The sequence below is a fragment of the Halichoerus grypus genome, chromosome 2 (assembly GCF_964656455.1).
Source record: "Halichoerus grypus chromosome 2, mHalGry1.hap1.1, whole genome shotgun sequence".
Lineage (NCBI taxonomy): Eukaryota > Metazoa > Chordata > Mammalia > Carnivora > Phocidae > Halichoerus > Halichoerus grypus.
The window spans coordinates 151,661,761-151,680,869 of record NC_135713.1 but is presented as its reverse complement, the minus strand read 5'-3'; the positions used below and the strand labels follow the sequence as shown (position 1 = coordinate 151,680,869).

At 43.2% G+C, this 19,109-nt stretch overlaps 1 protein-coding gene across 34 annotated transcripts in view; it reads left to right on the top strand.

Moving 5' to 3' along the window:
• LOC118519108 (polyunsaturated fatty acid (12S)/(13S)-lipoxygenase, epidermal-type-like) overlaps nucleotides 1-19,109 on the top strand; it is a 156,209-nt gene that overhangs the window by 13,926 nt on the left and 123,174 nt on the right. For 31 of the 34 annotated variants that reach the window (XR_013445953.1, XR_013445952.1, XR_013445950.1 and 28 more), the window contains one exon: nucleotides 18,386-18,534. The exons of the other annotated variants lie outside the window; for them this stretch is intronic. The gene's annotated coding sequence lies outside the window, so the exon portion shown is untranslated. The remainder of the gene's footprint in view (nucleotides 1-18,385; nucleotides 18,535-19,109) is intronic. 34 annotated transcript variants of the gene reach the window in all.

Here is a 19,109-nt window from a genome sequence, read left to right as displayed (position 1 = left end):
AACGCAGCCCCTTACCCTGCAGTCTGTTCCAGATTAATTTGTATTTGTCCTCATCTGACTGACCCTGATACGTTCTTCCCCATCAGAGTAGTTTTCTCCTAAAAAATTGTATGTAAGCAGCTTTTGTTAGGCCTTAAGGTCCACTTCTTTCATCAGCCCTGTTGTCCTTATCTCCCCCCTCCCCACAGCTATTTCCTGCGTGGCTCTGAGGGCAGGAAACTAGGGGCCAGTGCTGGTTAGGGACTTTGTAAGCACTAGGAGGATGATTCAGGACTCAGGTTTTGTCACCCATCGGCGCCCCCCCCCCCCCCAGGAATCTGAGGAAGCCTCCTGTAGGTCCCTGTCTAGATCCTGCTCCAGGTCACTGTAAACATTTGGTTCCCAGGGTATGTCTGGTGGCCTGGGCCAGGGCAGGGAAAGGTAAATCTGCTTTCTTGAGCCTGACCCTCAAAATGATTTGGTGTGTTGGTTATTGGGGACAAGAGGGCCTCTAGACCCACGTGACAGCCTTCCAACCTCACAGAAGTATCTGGTTCTTACTAGGGTGCCACTCCCTCTCTTATTTCTAGGCCCACTCCTCCCTACATCCTCTGTGCTCAGGACTGGGTGTCTCTGCCATTGGCCGACTCCCAGTTCCTCCAGTTTTGGGGGTCACCCAATGAAATGGCTCACATTCCCATCCTATGTAGTAGCTGGACCTGACCTTTCCCACAGAGACCCCAAAAGGTCACTTTTGCCTATAAGAGAGTTTGTTTCAGACCTACTCCCCAAATCAGTCCATCCTTCAACCTGCTTCCCTGCTGTTTTGTGACACATTTTCTGTCCTGTCTCGTGCACTGCAGGGTCACATGGCAGAGGAGGAATGAATAATCGAGAATAATCCCAGTTAGTGCATATGCTAAGTGAGTTAATATATTTAAAATACTTAGATGATGCCAGTATGTTTTATCTGCTATTAGTCTGTTATTTACAGATGGTAAACAATTTCCACTTGAATGTCTGCATCCCTCCTAGAAATTCCTCTGCCTTCCGCCACCACACACAGTTTCTCCAGGTCCCTCCAAAGACCCCAGACTCCCACTAGGGGTCTTACTCCTCTAGAACCTTCCTCCCACTTCTTTTCTTTTTCCTTGTTAAGCACTTGCGTTATGTTGGGGGAATATAATTAAAAACAAAAATTCCCAGCCCTGAAAAACCTCTCCACAAAAGGTAGCAGGGAAAGAAACAGTTTTCTTTTTGAAGAAACATTAAACCAGAATGTGATGTGCCTCCCTGGCAACCCGCTAAGAGACCGCAAAGACAGAAAGAAATCTTCCGCAGCCATATAAGCCAAACGGGTGCAGCCCATTACACACACGCTCTCAAGGTAAACAGTAACCAGCCCTCAAGAGGCTTGATGGCACCTTTTGCCACACACCGTTCATCCTAACTTTACCTGGTAATTGATGACCGTCTGTGTTATTACTAGGCGTAATCATAAGAAACACAAAGTTCTTGTATCTTTACGATGGGAGGCGGTTTTGCAACTTGGAGCACGGAGCCCACCCAGGTTAGGCTTCTAGCCTCCCACAGAAGCCAGGAGAGAGGGATGCTATCTCCTTTGATGTTGACATTTCAAAGAGGTGGATCCCAGGCCCTTGGGAAAGACATTCCTGGATCATAAAGCTGACTAGAGTCTTGTTTAGCTTCTAAAAAGATTTACACACATTTCAAAGAGACAGAGAAAGAAGGTAAAATGACACGTTTTTTAACGTAAATGCCCTTAGACAAGGGCACAGGGGAGCAGTCTCTTATTTTCAATAGGGAGAATTAAACCTCTTAAATTTTTTTTTCCTTACGATGACCATTTTGTTCTGTGTGGTGCAGGAAGGGCCAAGGGCTGGATTTTGCCTGGCCCTCTGCAGTAGGGAAGTCCTCATCTGCCCCATGAGCACCCCGAGGCTGAGCTCACCCCCTCTTCCAGACTCCCAGAGCCCGTCCTCTCTGTCAGCAGCCAGCCAGCTCCCACAGTCCCATGACCTCTCCGAGCAGGGCAGCTGAACTTCTTGATCAAAGCTTCCCTTGTTAGGTTATCCCTGGGGCCTGGGGGTGACGGGGGTGGCCCAGACATTTTATAGCCAGAAAGGCTTGTGAAAGTGTTTTTCTGAACCTAAGAATAATTTCATCCCCTTCCTTTCTCGTGTGCCCGCAGTCAGTTGAGGGGGTAACACCACTGTGCCCGCCGCAGGACTGTGTGGGGCCCATATTCAGCACGGGGCTGCGGACGTTTCTGTCTGTTCCCCGAGGACGAATCGGGCATGCAAGCACGGCATCGTAAACTCTGTAACGTTAGGCCGCACAGGTACAAGACCTGACTGCAGGGGAGAAATGATATCATCTGTTTTTGCAATCAGTCACTTCAGGACTCGCTCGCCCGTCCTTGCAAGAAGTCCAGCCCTTCCGTCGGAGTGTCGCAGCTCGCTTCTGTCCTTGTTTGGGGGTGTAGCTGCAGAAACTCTGTCCTGCAAGGTCTAACGGGTGGGTTTCCAGGCCTGCGGGGATTCTCGCCTGGGCCACCATTAGTGACAGACACTTGGGCTTTCCAAACTCTTAGTTCACACAGGCTCGGGCACAGTCCCCAAGGGTGACTGGTGCGAGGGGGGCTGAGCCAGGGCCACGTCCAGCTTTAGCCTCTTAAACCGTCAGGCCTTGGCATTGAGCCTGGTCATTTGAGCGGCCACTTTCCTCACAGAGGGTTCCCTTTTGGGACCCCTCGTGTTCTTTCCTGCTGATGGATCTCTAGTAGAACCTTCTCAGTCTTCCACAGAGGACTTGGTTAAAATTGAGCAATATAAAAAAGAATTAGAATCTCAGTCTCTTTTCTTCCAGGTAGTGTCTTGGGCCCTTTAGGCAAATTTACCCCCTCCTCCTCATCTGCCTGTTCTGCAGACCAAGGGAGTATTAGGCTGGGGTGGGAGATGGGGAGTGTGTGGCAGGGACGGAAGGGCCTTTGTGGGACCTCAGAGAGGTGCCAGAGAGGGGGACATTCAAGGCTCAGAGAAGAGTCAAAGGTGGTTTGCTCTCAGGGAGCTGTGTCCATTCAGAGAGAAAAAAAGCTGGCACATTCTTACCCTTTAGCTGCCTTCCTTCCCACCACTTCTGCTACCCCAATCCTAGCAGGTACACCCACGGTAAGCCCAAAGGGTCTGCTCAAGTTTCTGTGCATTCAGAGAATCCTCTTCACTCATGAATACACTTCTAGGAGTGGTTGGTTTTGGTTGTTTAAAAAAATCTTTGTATACATTTTCCTGCAGCTTGCTTTTCTCACTTAAGAGATGTTGCTGATGGAAACGTCTGGAGTTCAGTAGTGATTCATCTGACGTATTCTTTTTTTTTTTTTAAAGATTTTATTTATTTATTCGACAGAGAGAGTGAGAGAGTACAAGCAGGGAGGAGTAGTAGAGGGAGAGAGAGAAGCAGGCCTCCCGCCGAGCAGGGAGCCCGATGCGGGGCTCGATCCCAGGACCCTGGGATCATGACCTGAGCTGAAGGCAGACGCTTAACCATCTGAGCCACTCAGGCGCCCCCATCTGATGTATTCTTTTAAACAGTTATGTGGTACTCCATGTTCATATGATGAATGCTACGAAGGGCAAGTTAGTACTTACATTCTTTTTTTTTTTTTTTTAAAGATTTTGTTTATCCGGTGATGGGTATTAAGGAGGGCGCATACTGCATGGAGCACTGGGTGTTATACGAAAACAATGAATCGTGGATCACTACATCAAAAAAAAAAAAAAAAAGATTTTATTTATTTATTTGTCAGTGAGAGAGAGAGCACAAGCAGGGGAAGAGGCAGGCAGAGGGAGAAGCAGGCTCCCCGCAGAGCAGGGAGCCCGATGTGGGACTTGATCCCCGGACCCTGGATCATGACCTGAGCCGAAGGCAGATGCTTCACTGACTGAGCCACCCAGGCGCCCCTGTACTTACATTCTTATGCACTTGGTGGTTTTATTTCTGTGGATTAGAGTCCAAGAAAAAGATGCAAAGAATAAAAGGCCACCAGAATAAAAAAAAAAACCCACTAAAACAAGAATAAAATAAATAAACTGAAAACAACAATGCTGTCTTTACTTGTCAGGCAGAGGAATTCACCGGGGGACACATTGAACTGTTTGTGGACAGTGATAAATCAGAAATTTTTAACGGTTAAAGAGGGGGTGTTCATAGTGTTTATGTTAATTAAAAGTTGAAAGCTTGTCCCTCGAAAGGCTGGTACACAGTTGGTAGAAACAGGTCCCATTGTCCTTCAGTTAGGTCCACTAAGGATCGGGCATACCAGTATTACTCGATATCCCTGGCCCTTGAAACTCTTCAGCTGGGTAGAAACAGTTGTGGTGAAGCACTGCATTTAGTTCTGCCATCTGCCGGGCAAGTGCTTGTCCGAGTTCTTCCGTGCGGGGTTGCTGGGTGAGAGCGTGTGCGGGGGACACGGCGCTCTTTGTGGTGGGATGGAGAGCAGGTCCCGCAGAGGGACGGAGGCAGAGTGCAGATCAGGGTGTGGTGCGCCCTCCCAGAAAGGAGGCCGCGATGGCAACAGAGAGGGCCGTAGCTGGGGCCGGGTGACTGGCAGAGGTCCAGGAGAACAGGGGTGTGGGTGATGAGGGAAGGCCCTGAGGGACAGATAAAATCCAGGAAAGGCACCGAGGACATGGGCGTAGACCCTGCATGCTCACACGGGCCGGGCAACGTCTCAGATATTGCAGTGGTTGGTGGCCCTCCAAAGGATCACACGTGTAAACAGGTATATTAAGGTACTAACATTTCAAGCGGTAGGGGCAGAAAGCAATGAAGAAACCAGCGTCTTCTAGGTTTTGTAAGGGGGTGATAATGGAGAAGAAGGTAGAGAAATATGGCTCAGGGGTGTGATTTCCCCAGCAGTACTCACTGCGTGGTTGCTAGACACAAGAAAAAGAAAAGGTTGCAATCATCCAGATCATTAACAGGTGGAACAGGGATCCTAAGGCTCCGTCAGAGGCTGACATGAGCCCCTCCCTTGCTCTTACTCCCCAACATCAGAGGTAGAGCAGGTGTGGACACCAGGCCCCATTCTTACATGTTATCAACTTGCATTTTAAGCAAACATGGTGTCAAGAGAGGCCTCGTAGACCCACTTTCGTGAGACTGGCATCTATGAAACTACTTGGATTTACTTGGTCCAAAGCTGGCTCTTCTCAGCATTTCATAAAGGGGTTGAGAAGTTGATCCTGGGTCCTCTCTCCACCCGCAACTGCAGCTCTCTGTTTCTTAAAGACCGAACATCCGATTCCTGGCTGATCTTTTCAGGACTGCACTAGAGGGTCACACCCATGGTGTCTTCTTGCATCTCCCACTCCATCTTAAAGAAACAAAGGGTAGAGGACAAATGAGTGTGGGGTCTACCATGGGGGATACAGAAATTCCACTCCTTCTCTGGGATCCTGGCCACTGTTTATCTTTCTCTTTGTTCTAATGTTTATCTTGTAATCCTACATTATTCAAATTTCTTACTCATTGATTTCCAGATAATTTTCATGTCTTGCCTGATGGTCTGTGTCCCTGGGCTGTCAGATGTTCCTTCCATGTGACAGACTCGTACTGAAGGTTTGAAAGGGTGACAGCCGGGCCAGGGACTAGGGTGAGGTGAGTGAGGTGCTCACCTTGGGCACAACATTTAAGGGGCCCCCCAAAACTCAGTAATCAAGGTATAAAATATTTTGATGCAGTATTTTATTTTATTTTATTTTTATTATTTTTTAAAGATTTTATTTATTTATTTGACAGAGAGAGACACAGCGAGAGAGAGAACACAAGCAGGGGGAGTGGGAGAGGGAGAAGCAGGCTTCCCGCCAAGCAGGGAGCCCGATGCGGGGCTCGATCTCAGGACCCGGGGCTTGTGACCTGAGCCAAAGGCAGATGCTTAACGACTGAGCCACCCAGGTGCCCCTGATGCAGTATTTTAAAAAATCAAAATGAATGCAAAGAAAAATATGTGATGAACTAAGATATCAAAATTTAAAATAAAGCCAGGATCACTTATAAGACTTAATATTGGCCATCTATATCCTTAACATTTTTTGCAGTTATTCCTTCCACTAGAAACTTCTCTCTGGTTGACCTGATCCCTGGCACCCCCATACCCAACCCACAGGTGAATTGTGGAAATTTCTTACTTGATCTTATTTCTATTTATTCACAGGCCCTCTTACCTCCTCTCCCCACTTCCGTCCTCTCCTCAGCAATGGCGTACTTGAGGAAAGTCCGTATTTTTCTTATTGTGTAAAACAACTTATTTCTCATAGTCTCACTCTTCTTCAGACTCTGCTCTGTCTCCGGGCTTTCTGAAAGCACAATGGGTCTTCAGGTGTTTTGTAAATAATAGGCCATCTGCTACTTTAGCTACATAAATAAATGACTTCCCAAGATTGAATTCTCAGGCATCATTGTCTTTTCCATGAGTGTCTGTAAATTGAAGAGAGCAAAGATTGACTCTCTTAAGATTCATACACTGCCATCCCCATCCCCGAACAATTGGCTACAATCAGGGTGTGTGTGTGTGTGTGTTTGATGAAAGTAAGAAAATGAATGTATCTAATTAGTTCCACAAGACTCTGAGAAGTAGATATTATTACTCCTGTTTCATAAGTGAAGGTACTAAGGCTCAAATTGGGGCAGGGATGTCCTCAAAGTCGCACATGTAACAAGCAGGTGGAATAGCTCCGGAACAGTCATGGGCTTGACTGAGAGTCTCATCACCCATTCTCTGATACTTCATTGTCATCTTCTGCCCTGATCCCTGTAATGAATCCCTTCCCGAAGCTTACTTACAACCTCTTCAGTGTTGTACAAGTCTCCATTAGGGCTGCCTCTAGGGTGTGCGGGGTCTCAAGTGAATACTTTTTTGCAGGTCCCCTATCTGTATAGATGATTGCATTAAAATGTATTCCAGAATTCATGGGTCCATGTTAGACAGATGGTTTATACGGAATAACGGTTAGTGAGGCGGTACTTAGGTATTTCTCATGCAGCGGGTGCACAAGGGATCCGGCACAAGCATTTGCTCCAGCAGCTTTCTGAGAAGGAGAGCTTACGGGGTACAATTTTTTGAGATCTTGCATATTTGAAGATGTCTTTATTCAACTCACACTTGCTTGGTAATTTGCCTAGGACTAGAATCCAGGATGGGAAATGAACTTCCCTCAGAATTTTGAAGGTATTTTTGTTAGTGTAAGTATAGGCTAATTTCCATAACAAAGAAATTTCAAAATACAGTGACTTAGACATCCAATTAATAGTCCATATATTGGGCTCCAAACTGGGTGTGAAGCCTACTTAAAAAAAAAAAAAAAAAGTCCACATATTGTCTCTTCTAATTTCCAGCTCCTTTTCACTACTCTATTGGAGTAGTGAACTTCATCTCCACTTTTTCTATTAAATTAAAAATGTTTCTGCTATTGAATCTTTTCTGTCTTGTTCTTTGTTACTTTTAAAAAACACTTTGCTCCAGCCAAAACAATGATACCTAGGAATAAACCTAGCCAAAGAGGTGAAAGACCTGTACTCTGAAAACTATAAAACACTGATGAAAGAAAGTAAAGATGACCCAGAGAAATGGAAAGACATTCCATGTTCATGGATTGGAAGAACAAATAGTGCTAAAATGTCTACACTACCCAAAGCAATCTACAGATTTAGTGCAACCCCTATCAAAATACCACCGGCATTTTTCGCAGAGCTAGGAAGCACAATCCTAACATTTGTGTGGAACCACAAAAGACCCCAAATAGCCAAAGCAACCTTGAAAAAGAAAAGCAAAGCTGGAGGCATCACAGTTCCGGACTTCAAGATATACTACAAAGCTGTAGTCATCAAAACAGTATGGTACTGGAACAAAAATAGACACACAGATCAATGGAGCAGAATAAGAAGCCCAGAAATGGACCCACAACTCTATGGTCAACTAATCTCGGACAAAGTTGGAAAGAATATCCAGTGGGAAAGAGTCTCTTCAACAAATGATGTTGGAAGAACATGACAGAAACATGCAGAAGAATGAAACTGGACTACTTTCTTACACCATACATAAAAATACATTCAAGATGGATTAAAGACCTAAATGTGAGACCTGAAACCATAAAAATCCTAGAAGAGAACACAGGCAGTAATTTTTTTTATATCGGCTGTAGCAACTTCTTTCTAGACATGTCTCTTGAGGCAAGGGAAGCAAAAGCAAAAATAAACTATTGGGATTTTATCAAAATAAAAAGCTTCTCCACAGTGAAGGAAACAACAAAACTAAGTGGCAACCTATGGAATGGAGAAGATATTTACAAGTGACATATCTGATAAAGGGCTAATATCCAAAAAATACAAAGAACTTATAAAACTCAACACCAAGGGCGCCTGGGTGGCTCAGTTGGTTAAGCGACTGCCTTCGGCTCAGGTCATGATCCTGGAGTCCCGGGATCGAGTCCCGCATCGGGCTCCCTGCTGAACAGGGAGCCTGCTTCTCCCTCTGACCCTCCCCCTCTCATGCTCTCTCTATCTCATTCTCTCTCTCAAATAAATAAATAAAATCTTTAAAAAAAAAAAAAAAACTCAACACCAAAAAAATGAATAATCCAATTAAAAAATAGGCAGAAGACATGACTAGATATTTTCCCAAAGAAGACATAGAGATGGCCAACAGACACATGAAAAGATGCTCAACATCACTCATCATCAAAGAAATAAAAATCAAAACTACAGTGAAATATCACCTCACACCTGTCAGAATGGTGAAAATCAACAACACAAGGAATAACAGGTGTTAGCAAAGATGTGGAGAAAAAGGAACCTTTGTGCACTGTTGGTGGGAATGCAAACTGGTGCAGCGATTGTGGAAAACAGTATGGAGGGGCCTCAAAAAGTTAAAAATAGAACTACCTTAGGATCCAGCAACTGCACTACTGGGTGTTTACCCAAAGAATACAAAAATACTAATTCCAAGGGATACATGCACCCTGATGTTTATAGCAGTATTATCTACAAAATAGCCAAATTATGGAAACAGCCCAAGTGTCTATCAATTGATGAATGGGTAAAGAAGACATGGTATATAGATACAATGGAATATTACTCAGCCATAAAAAGAGTGAAATCTTGTGATGACACAGATGGGACTAGAGAGTATTATGCTAAGTCAGTCTGTCAGAGAAAGACAAATACCACATGATTTCACTCATAGTGGAATTTAAGAAACAAAACAAATGAGCAAAGGGAAAAAAGAGAGAGAGAGAGACAAACCAAGAAACAGGCTCATAACTGTAGAGAACAAACTGATGGTTACTGGGGGGAGGTGGGTGGGGGGGATGGGTGAAATAGGTGATGGGAAATAAGGAGTGCACTTGTGATGAACGCCGGGTGGTGTATGGAAGAGTTGAATCATTATATTGTACACCTGAAACTAATATGATACTGTATGTTGACTGAGTGGAATTTAAATAAAAACTTAAAAAAAACCCCACCCCTCTCTTGTTTCAAGGATGCTAAATCTTCTCTAGTATTTCTGAACAGGGTAATTATAGTTGAAAAAAACTTCTATTCCTGCACTATTCCTGTTTTTTGAGTCCCTTTCTCTTTTTAAATGTCTGGTGATCCTTGGCTTTTTCTTCATATTTAAGCCTGAGGCACTAACAAAGCCCATTGTGGGGCTGTCAAAGGAATGAGCAGAGACCTGGCCATTGGTGTGGGATCTTAGTATCATTATCTTTAGGCATTTCCTAGTGGGATGCTTGGATTCTCCAGAGAGCAACATTCCAGTTTCCTCTTTGGGATGTGTAAGCCTGGCCATCAGCATTCTTGGCAGGATTTGGAGAAAGGGGACGGGGCACTCACCATTTGGCATGTTGGCTTTCATTTAGATTTTCTGTTTTCAGTAGGGCACACCCACCTGATGTCCTGAGTCCAGGGCCCATTGCCTTATAAGAGGATAAACTTTTAGTCTTCTCTTGGGGAGAAGGAGAGAGAATTGCCTGAGTGGGCTGATAAAGGACTATGGGGGCCATTTGCTTGCTTCTCATTCAGATTTTCAAGCAGTTCTGTGCTCAGTCGCACCTACACCCGTAACTGCAAGGTTCATTGGTATTCCAGTTCCTGAGCCTTTGTGGGGGATCTGTGCTGATTGGCCCACCCATACCCTGTAGACATTTGACTTTTTAACTTTCTCTAGTCTGCTAAACTAATTACCACTTGTCCACGTGCTTTCAGCTTCCAAACTATAGATGTCATCTCTTAGCTACTCTTGCGTCATCTCTTTTGGGAGAGGTAATCAAGAGAATGTGATCACAGTTCACCCGAGAGCTGGACTAAGGCAATCGGAGACTCCTTGTCACCTCCCCTACGCCTGGAATGTATGTTCTCCCCACCATTCCCATGGGGGAACCATTTTCAAGGACACAGAGAACAATGTGTTGTTGAGACCATCTGGATGGTATATGGGACTGAACCACTTATGGCTTCTTTACAAACTTAAGATTTGTCAGGCAGGCGTGGAGATCTGCTCATCTTGCAGCCACCCAAGACAAGCCTCATAAGTAAGTTCCCTTGCTTATTAAAATTGGCACCTACCAATCTAGGGTGATCTGCCTCTTTTTTCAGTCCCTCCCTGCCCCCTCTGCATACAGGGCCAGTTTGTGAACCAACAATCTCCAATTCCTTTTGTAATTATGTTTTAAAAAATGTCCCTTAACTGGCATTTTAGTGGAGAAAGGAATGAGAGGAAAGAAGGGGAAGAGCCCCAGTCCTTCATGATTACTTGCAAGAACATTTTTTCTTTAAATAGTGCCACTCTTCCATTTTTTTCTCATCTCTCCTTCTTGAACTTTTGGATGGATGTTAGAACTTCTGGATTTATTCTCCATGTTCCTTAGTATTTCTTTTTCACTTTATAATAAAAGTGTTTCTATTTCTGTGTTTTGTACTTTGAGAACATTCCTTGGCTGAGTTTTCCAGCTCACAAATTCACTCTTTAGCTGTGTCCATTCTGCCACTGAGTTGTAATCTCAGCAATTACACTTTTTTATTTCCAGCTTCTCTAATTGTTCCATTTAATAATTTCCAGTTCCTGGTTCATGACTGCACTACCTACCCTTATGTCTCTGAAGATATTGTTTATACTTATTTTAAAGTCCTATTCTGATACTTTATTAATTCTATTTCATTGGGTTTAAGTTCTTCCAGTTTTTAAAAAATCTTTATTTTATTTAAATTCAGTTCGTTAACATATAGTGTATTATTAGTTTCAGAGGTAGAGGTCAGGAAGTTCTTCCAGTTTTTGAGTGTGTGTCTTCTGAGGCTGGAAACTTCTCAACTGCCTGCTAATTCTTTCTTCATAAAAGAACTCTGTCCTCTTCATAGTTCGTGTTATCTATTAGATTGTGCGCTGTGTTGGTGTTCAGCCCCGCTGGGGAGAGGGGCTGGTGTTGCGGACATAGTTGCACTCTGTGTTTGTTTCCACTGGGAGTTGGACGTGGCTGGATGTGCTGCTGGTGAGGAGAGAGTGTGATTCCTCTCTCTCTCTTCCTGCTGATGGTCTAGGCTGGTTTTCCCTTTCCATCTAGTATGACTTCTGTCTTTTAGCAAGTTCTCCCTCTCTTTCCCACCAACCACTCACTTTCTAATTTGGGAGCATAGGTGTTCATTTATCTATAATATATTTCCTATTGTGTTTATGGTTAGAATTTGGTGTAGAAGGTAGACTCCAGTTTCTTTCAGCCCGCCAACTTGTAATCAGCATTGATATTTACTCCTTGTCAACTCCCCTTGTATTGGGGACTGAAGAGATATTTTGAAACAGTCTTATGATTCTCAAACTATGAATCAAAGAAGCAAGAGTAGTTTAACCAATATATCCTGCTTCACCAGTTTGTTACAAAACTGGCTTACATTTCTTTAAATATTTAGATTAAACTATTCACTTCCACCCTGCCTGTTAGGATATGTTCTTCTTCCTTCTCCAGGAGCTTCTGTGATGTTAGTTAACAGTTCTACAATACTTACCTTGGGCCAGACATTCATCTACGTGCTTTTTACATGTATGAACTCATAACTCCAGACTCCTCAAAGAAGCTTATTAAGTTTAATGTGTCAGTACTTGTTACTCTTTTCTTGAGGAGAACAAATCCGAAAACCTGCTCAGTCTGTCAGAGATTCGTGTGTTTGCTTGTTTGTTTTTGTTTTGTTTTCAGACTCTTGTTGCCTTTACTGGAATGTGGATTGCTGGTAAATCCCAGGGTGTCCACTGGTTTTGCTCCTTGTCCACCGGTAACCGGGTCACTGAACACTATTCAGTGTCCTCTGGGACAGCGATCGGTCAAGAGGGGGACACATGGCCCAGGATGGGTTCCTCAGAGACACTGAGGCTTACTTCTGAGACTTTGATGGAGATAGGAGGAATGAAGTCTTTGTGTTTCCACCATGGCTGCCAAGCTTGTAGACTCTAGGCCTGTTGATCACAGTGCCTTCCACTTGGTGGAAGCCTGTCAGAGAATAAAGCCGACATAGAGGAAAGCAAAGGTGGGCCCCGGACGAGAAAGACTGAATCTTGATGATATTGTTTGAACCCTTTGATCCAGCCACATCTGAGGTCAGACTACTTCTGACTTTCTAAATTATGGGAACCAATAAATGTCTTTTCTTTTTTAAAAGCCACTTTGAATTGACTTTCTGTTACATGTGAACAAAGAATCCTGAATAATGCAAGGGGTAAGGCAGGGGTACAGTTTCTGGACTGGGGTACAAGGGCACCTGTGGTCTGGGTCCAAGAAATAGTGACTTAAAACAGCGTGCCAACCTGTGAGCAGCATTCTTCCCAGACAGCCTGGGATCTGAGTGAGTTTGGATGTGGAGTGAATTTCTTGCTGTCTTTCTGGGGGTCCTTTTCCAGATGGTTCTCCTCTCTTAGTTGCTTGGGAACTTCTCTCAGTGGCAGGAATTGGGCATCTGCTGGCTTTTTTATGTTTCTAGAACCTCTCTGGGTGAGTCAGGCCGTTTGAAGGACAGTGCATTTGCGTCTGAGAAAACTGTTTGCCCAGTGATTGGCCTTATGTTTTCACTTTGACTCATTACTTAATATTTCTTTTTTTTTCCTTATGTAGTCAAAAGGAGAAATCCTCTGTTTTTTGTTTTTTTCTGAAGAATTGTTTTCTTGGGGGGTCCAGTTTTGTCCTGGTGCCTGCCCCCCCAAGCTTAGGAAGGGTGTCCATCAACTCTCCTAGAGGAGGTACTTTAAAGTAGGTCACCTTGGGGCGCCTGGGTGGCTCAGTCGTTAAATGTCTGCCTTCGGCTCAGGTCATGATCTCAGGGTCCTAGGATCGAGCCCCGCATCAGGCTCCCTGCTCAGCGGGGAGCCTGCTTCTCCCTCTCCTACTCCCTCTGCTTGTGTTCCCTCTCTCGCTGTGTTTCTCTCTGTCAAATAAATAAATAAAATCTTTAAAAAAAAAAATTTCTAAAGTAGGTCACCTTGATCTGGCTTCTCCCATTCAATTTGTATTTGTTCACAGATGATGACATCCCTAGATAGAGAGCACCTGTCCACTGGCCGACTCGTTTATGTTAATTCTATAGTAACATTTGTTGCCTTTTCCATTGTTCCTGGCATCTGGAAGTGTTTTTGCGAGCAGTGGCAATAGTTAACCAGTATGTTTTGGGGGGTGTATTTTGCGTATAGTTTTCCAAATTTCCCTCCCAGAAATCCACTCTAAAGCATTCCTCCGTGAGCAGTTGTGGTTTCCACCTAGCATCAGAAACTGGCATGTGAAGTCAGTGACATTATTAAGGTTTCACTGATGTGTGTTACAGAAATGTCACAACTCCTGCTCAGGCCACAGTGTCACCAACATAAAAAAAAAAAAAAGCTCAGTGATTTATTTTACAAAGGAATAGTTTCTTGGCGTGCCTGGGTGGCACATTCAGTTAAGCACCTGACTCTTGGTTTCAGCTCAGGTCATGATCTCAGGGTGTGGGATCGAGCCCTGCATCGGGCTCTGTGATCAGTGCAGAGTCTGAGACTCTTTCGCCCTCTTCCCCTCCCCCCCCAATAAAATCTTTTAAAAAACACGAAGGAATTGTTTCTTTTTTAAAATAAACTTTAGGGGCACCTGGGTGGCTCAGTCGTTAAGCGTCTGCCTTCGGCTCAGGTCATGATCCCAGGGTCCTGGGATCGAGCCCCACATCAGGCTCCCTGCTCAGTGGGAAGCCTCCTTCTCCCTCTGCCACTCCCCCTGCTTGTGTTCCCTCTCCCGCTGTGTCTCTCTCTGCCAAATAAATAAAATCTTTAAAAAATAAAATAAAATAAAATAACTTTAAATTTTAAAATAGTTTCAGATTTACAGAAAAATTGCAAAGATAGTACAGAGACTCTGTCACCAATATTTTGAAATTTGTTTGAAAATTTTTAGGTTGGGGGTTTTCTCTGGAGTTATTTGGCGGTGACCCTGTACTTTTGTATAATGGCCAAGTAGAATATTTCAACAGTAGTGGGATCTTGGTCTCTTTGTAATCTGAGTGAATTATATAAGAAATTTTTATACCAAAGAATCCTTTTGCCCTCATTTTATTTGCAGCTCTGGTCACCTTCTGGTGTCTGGTGGGATACACTCTGCATGGCCAGTGAAGTAATTGATCAACGCAGATGGGCCATTACGCCTCCACCCATCAGGCTTTGAGGCTAACAGGAGGGTATCCAATATATGAGTATTACTTTGGAAGGTATATACAGACCGACTATCTATGTTAGCAAGGCTTTTGTGTACATATGTGGTATTACAGCTGGATTTGACTTTCTCAGCCAGTTGGTACTCAGGTGGCCAAGTATGCCGTATTTTATACCAAAAATGTACAATTAAATATTTTACTGTGTATTAGAATATTTTTTCTTTTCTTCATGAAATTATGTGACTAGGGACTTTTTTGGTTTTATTGTGAAGTAATTTTAAATCAACTTTGGTGAGGTATAGTTTATATACAATAAAATGCATGTAATTGTAATTCCCATGAGTTTTGACAGACTTATACATTCTTACGACCACATAAATACATGGAATATTTTCATTATCCCAAAATATTTCTTTGTGCCACATATCAGTCAGCCTCCCTGGCCCTAGGCAACAACAGTGGTTTGCTTTCTGTCACCATAGATTAGATTTGTCTTATCTAGGGTTACATATAAATGGAATCATGTATCAGATAGCCTTTTGTAGCCACTCAATGTAATGTCTTTGTGATTTAAACACTTTATTTTGGTTATCAGCCCTTCATTTCTTTAAAAGGACTTCCTTATTTTGAAATATTTATAGAGTCACAGGAAATTGCCAAGATAGGACAAAGAGGTCCCATGTACATATTAATGTTAGCTCTAGGACAAAGGAAATTGCACTGATACAATGGGTATGTATAGTTCTGTGTCATTCTGTCACGTGAAGATTTGGGCAGCCACCATTGCAAGTAAGCTACAGAGCTCTTCCATTCCCCAAAGCTCTCCCCGGTTTCACACTCTCCCTCCTCCCCTCACCATCTCTAACCCCTGGTGACCACTAATCTGTTCATCTCTATAATTTTGTCATTTCTAAAATGTTATATAAATGGAATCATACAGTATGTGAGCTTTTGAGATCGGCTGTTTTTCACTCAACAGAGTGCTCTTGGGGCGTGCGTTTTCATCCACTCTGCCAATCCAGTTGGCCTCCTCTGACTTGGTGGGGTGGGAGTGGCACCTTTTTTGGCTGGGTGGGGATGGAAGTCTAGGATTCCCCATGTGGTCTTTCCTGATGTTTTGGAAGGGCAGCCTTATCGACACCAAGTAGGGATGAAAGTCCCGGCTCCCACCCAATTTTGTCTGATACCACACCAGCAGGGGAATGTTAGAGGTGCCTCGTTACAGCCAGACAAGAGTAGAGGTTGGGGGAAAAAAAAAGAGTAGAGGTTGGGGTTGTCCATTCAGCATTTGCTGATGGGGGTAGTGATGGGGCTGTGGTCCTTTTCAGGGTGTTTGGCTGGCATAGAGCAATTGTGTCTAAAAGTTTTCCGTCTTGCTAGTCTGCCCCCTTTCTTCTTCTGTTGGCCAGAGAAATTTCTTGGGGATTTTTTTGTTTGTACCTGTTGGTGTTCTCAGGTTGGCAGCTTCTCCAGCATCCAGACCCAGACATCTGAGGCAAAAACCCCGGGAACTCACTACCATGTCATTTCTGAGGTCCCACGGTCCCTAGCCAGTCTGTCTTGTCTCTACCTTTTAGCGTCTTCTTGTGTGTGTTTTCTAGATAATGTTCATATTTAGTGGGAAGAATAGGGAGAAGTGTATCTATTTCTATTTCATCTTTAGTTCATTCCTTTTTTTTTGCAGAGTAATACTCCATTGTATAGAAATAATACAATTTGTTTACCTGATTACCTGTTGATGCACATTTGGATTGTTTCCAGTTTTTGGCTTTGAACATGATTTACTGCTTCTATTAACATACATCGTCAAGTCTTTGTGTGGGCATATGTTTTCATTTCTCGGGATAAACACCTCGGGGTGGAATTGAGCTGAGTCATATGGTAATTGTATGTCTAACTTTACAAGAAACTGTCAAACTCTTTTCCAAAGCAGTTGTGCCATTTTCCTTTCCCACCAGCAGTGCTCCAGTTGCTGTCCATGCTCACCAACATTTGGTATTGACAGGCTTTTAAGTTTTAGTCATTCTGGTTTTAATTTGCATTTCCCTGGTGACTGACGATGTTGAACATCTTTTCATGTGCTCATTTGCCATTCATAGATCTTCTTTGGTAATGTGTCTATTAAATATTTGGCCCATTTTGTTTTATTGAGCTGTTTGTCTTGTTATTATGGTGTTGTAAAAGTTCTTTATATTTTCTGGAGACAATTCTTTTATTAGATATATGTTTTATGAATATTTTCTCCCACTCTGTGGCTTGGCTTTTCATTGTCTTAACAGTGTCTTTTGAAGGGAGCAAGTTTTTAATTTTGATGAAGTCTGGTCTATTAGTTTTTTTTTCTTATAGTTGATATTTTTTTGTCCTATGAAAACTTCACCCAAATCAAAGTTAAAAAAATTTTCTCTTATATTTTTTTGTGTAAAAGTGTTATAGTTTCAACTCTTACATGGAGGTTTGTTATTTATTTTGAATTATCTTTGCATGTGGTATGAGGTAAGGGTTGAGATCCACTCTTTTGCATGTGAATATCCAGTTGTTCCAGCGCCTTTTGTTGAGAAGACTAATCTACATTACCTTGGAGACTGTTGATGATCAATTGACTATATATGTGTAGGTCTATTTCTGGACTCTCTTCCATTGATTTATATGTCTATCCTTGTGCCAATATCACATTGCTAATAATATATATTACCATTTCGTACACTAACTTATGTAATAACGGAGTAGATTAGCTTTATGGTCAGTTCTACAGTAAGTCTTGAAAGTCAGGTAGCATATGTCCTCCAACTTTGCTCTTATTTTTCCAGATTGTTTTGAATATCCTAGATCCTTTGCTTTTCTATTTAAATTTGAGATTCAGCCTGTCTAGTTCTACAAAATAGCTGCCTGGTATTTTTATTGGCATTGTGTTAATCTGTAGATCAATTTAGGGAGAATTGACATCACTATACTGAGTCTTCTGAGCTATCAATATGATATGCCTCTTCATTTATTTAGGTGCTTTTTAATATTTTGCACAATATTTTGTAGATTTTAATTTTTCAGATTTGGCCCTTTCTTGAGTTTTGGGACCAGTTTTCCCTCTTCCTTCCTCCCTCCCTCTATCCCTCTTTATCTCTCCCTTCCTCCTCCCTCTCTTCTTTCCTCCCTGTGTTTGTTCATTCACCCCTCCCTTTTAGCCTTTCATTCTTTTTTCCTTTTGAAATTCAGCCATATAGTACATATCTTGAATCCCGTGGTCATTTCGTGAATTTGTTAAAACTTAAAGTGTGTTCTGTAGATAAATACATTTGGGAAGGGCGCCTGGGTGGCTCAGATGGTTGAGCGTCTGCCTTCGGCTCAGGTCATGATCCTGGGGTCCAGGAATTGAGTCCCGCATCGGGCTCCCTGCTCCTTGGGGAACATGCTTCTCCCTCTGCCTCTTTCTCTCTCATGAATAAATAAATAAAATCTTAAAAAAAATACACTTGGGAAGCTCACACTAGAGCCAGCAGAGGTTGCTCATATGGGAGAGGGTTGCTCATGTCTTACATTTAAGATTGTTGTCAAGAGTGCAGACTCTGCCACATGACCAAGGCTCCCTGCAAGGGAGGCTGATGGGTGTCCACATTCCCAGCTACAACTTGGGGATCTCTCCGATTGTGTGCTTATTTATTTATTTATTTATTTATAGTTGGAGTCGGGGAGGAGCAGAGAGAGAGAGACTCTCAAGCAGACTTTGCACCGAGTACAGAGCCCAACACGGGGCTCGATTCCACAACCCTGAGATCATGACCTGAGCTGAAATCAAAAGTCGGATGCTTAACCAACTGAGCCACCCAGGTGCCCCTCTCTGATTGCATTTTTGGGGGACAATCAAGAACTATTATCTTGAGATCCGAATGTAAATGCCAAATAGGCAGTTGGAGATACAAGGCTGCAGTCCTGGGAGAGTTTCAGGTTGGAGAGAAACAGATGCTACCTAATGATATATGGGATAAAAGTATTTAATGATATTAGAGATTATCCACTACATATTTCTTACAGTGTAACTGGCCATTACAGAATCCTTTAGAATAAAGGAACGTGTGGGTGTTCTCCACTGACAGGCCCACCAGCTTGTGAGCTTTGGCCTTCTGGTGGCAGAGGATAGTTACATAAGGCAGGGTAGGCTGTGCTTGCCTCCACACCAGGGGCACACATCAATCAGCAGATGAAAACGTAATGAAGAGGGGTGCCTGGCTGGCTCAGTCAGTAGAGATGCAACTCTTGATCTTGGGGTTGTGAGTTTGAGCCCCACGTTGGGTGTAGAGATTACTTTAAAAAAACTAAAAAAACATAATAAAGGGATGTATAGCTTCCTAGGTTTTGAAACAGTTACATCACAAAGAGCAGTTTGGAGAACACTGTAATAATGA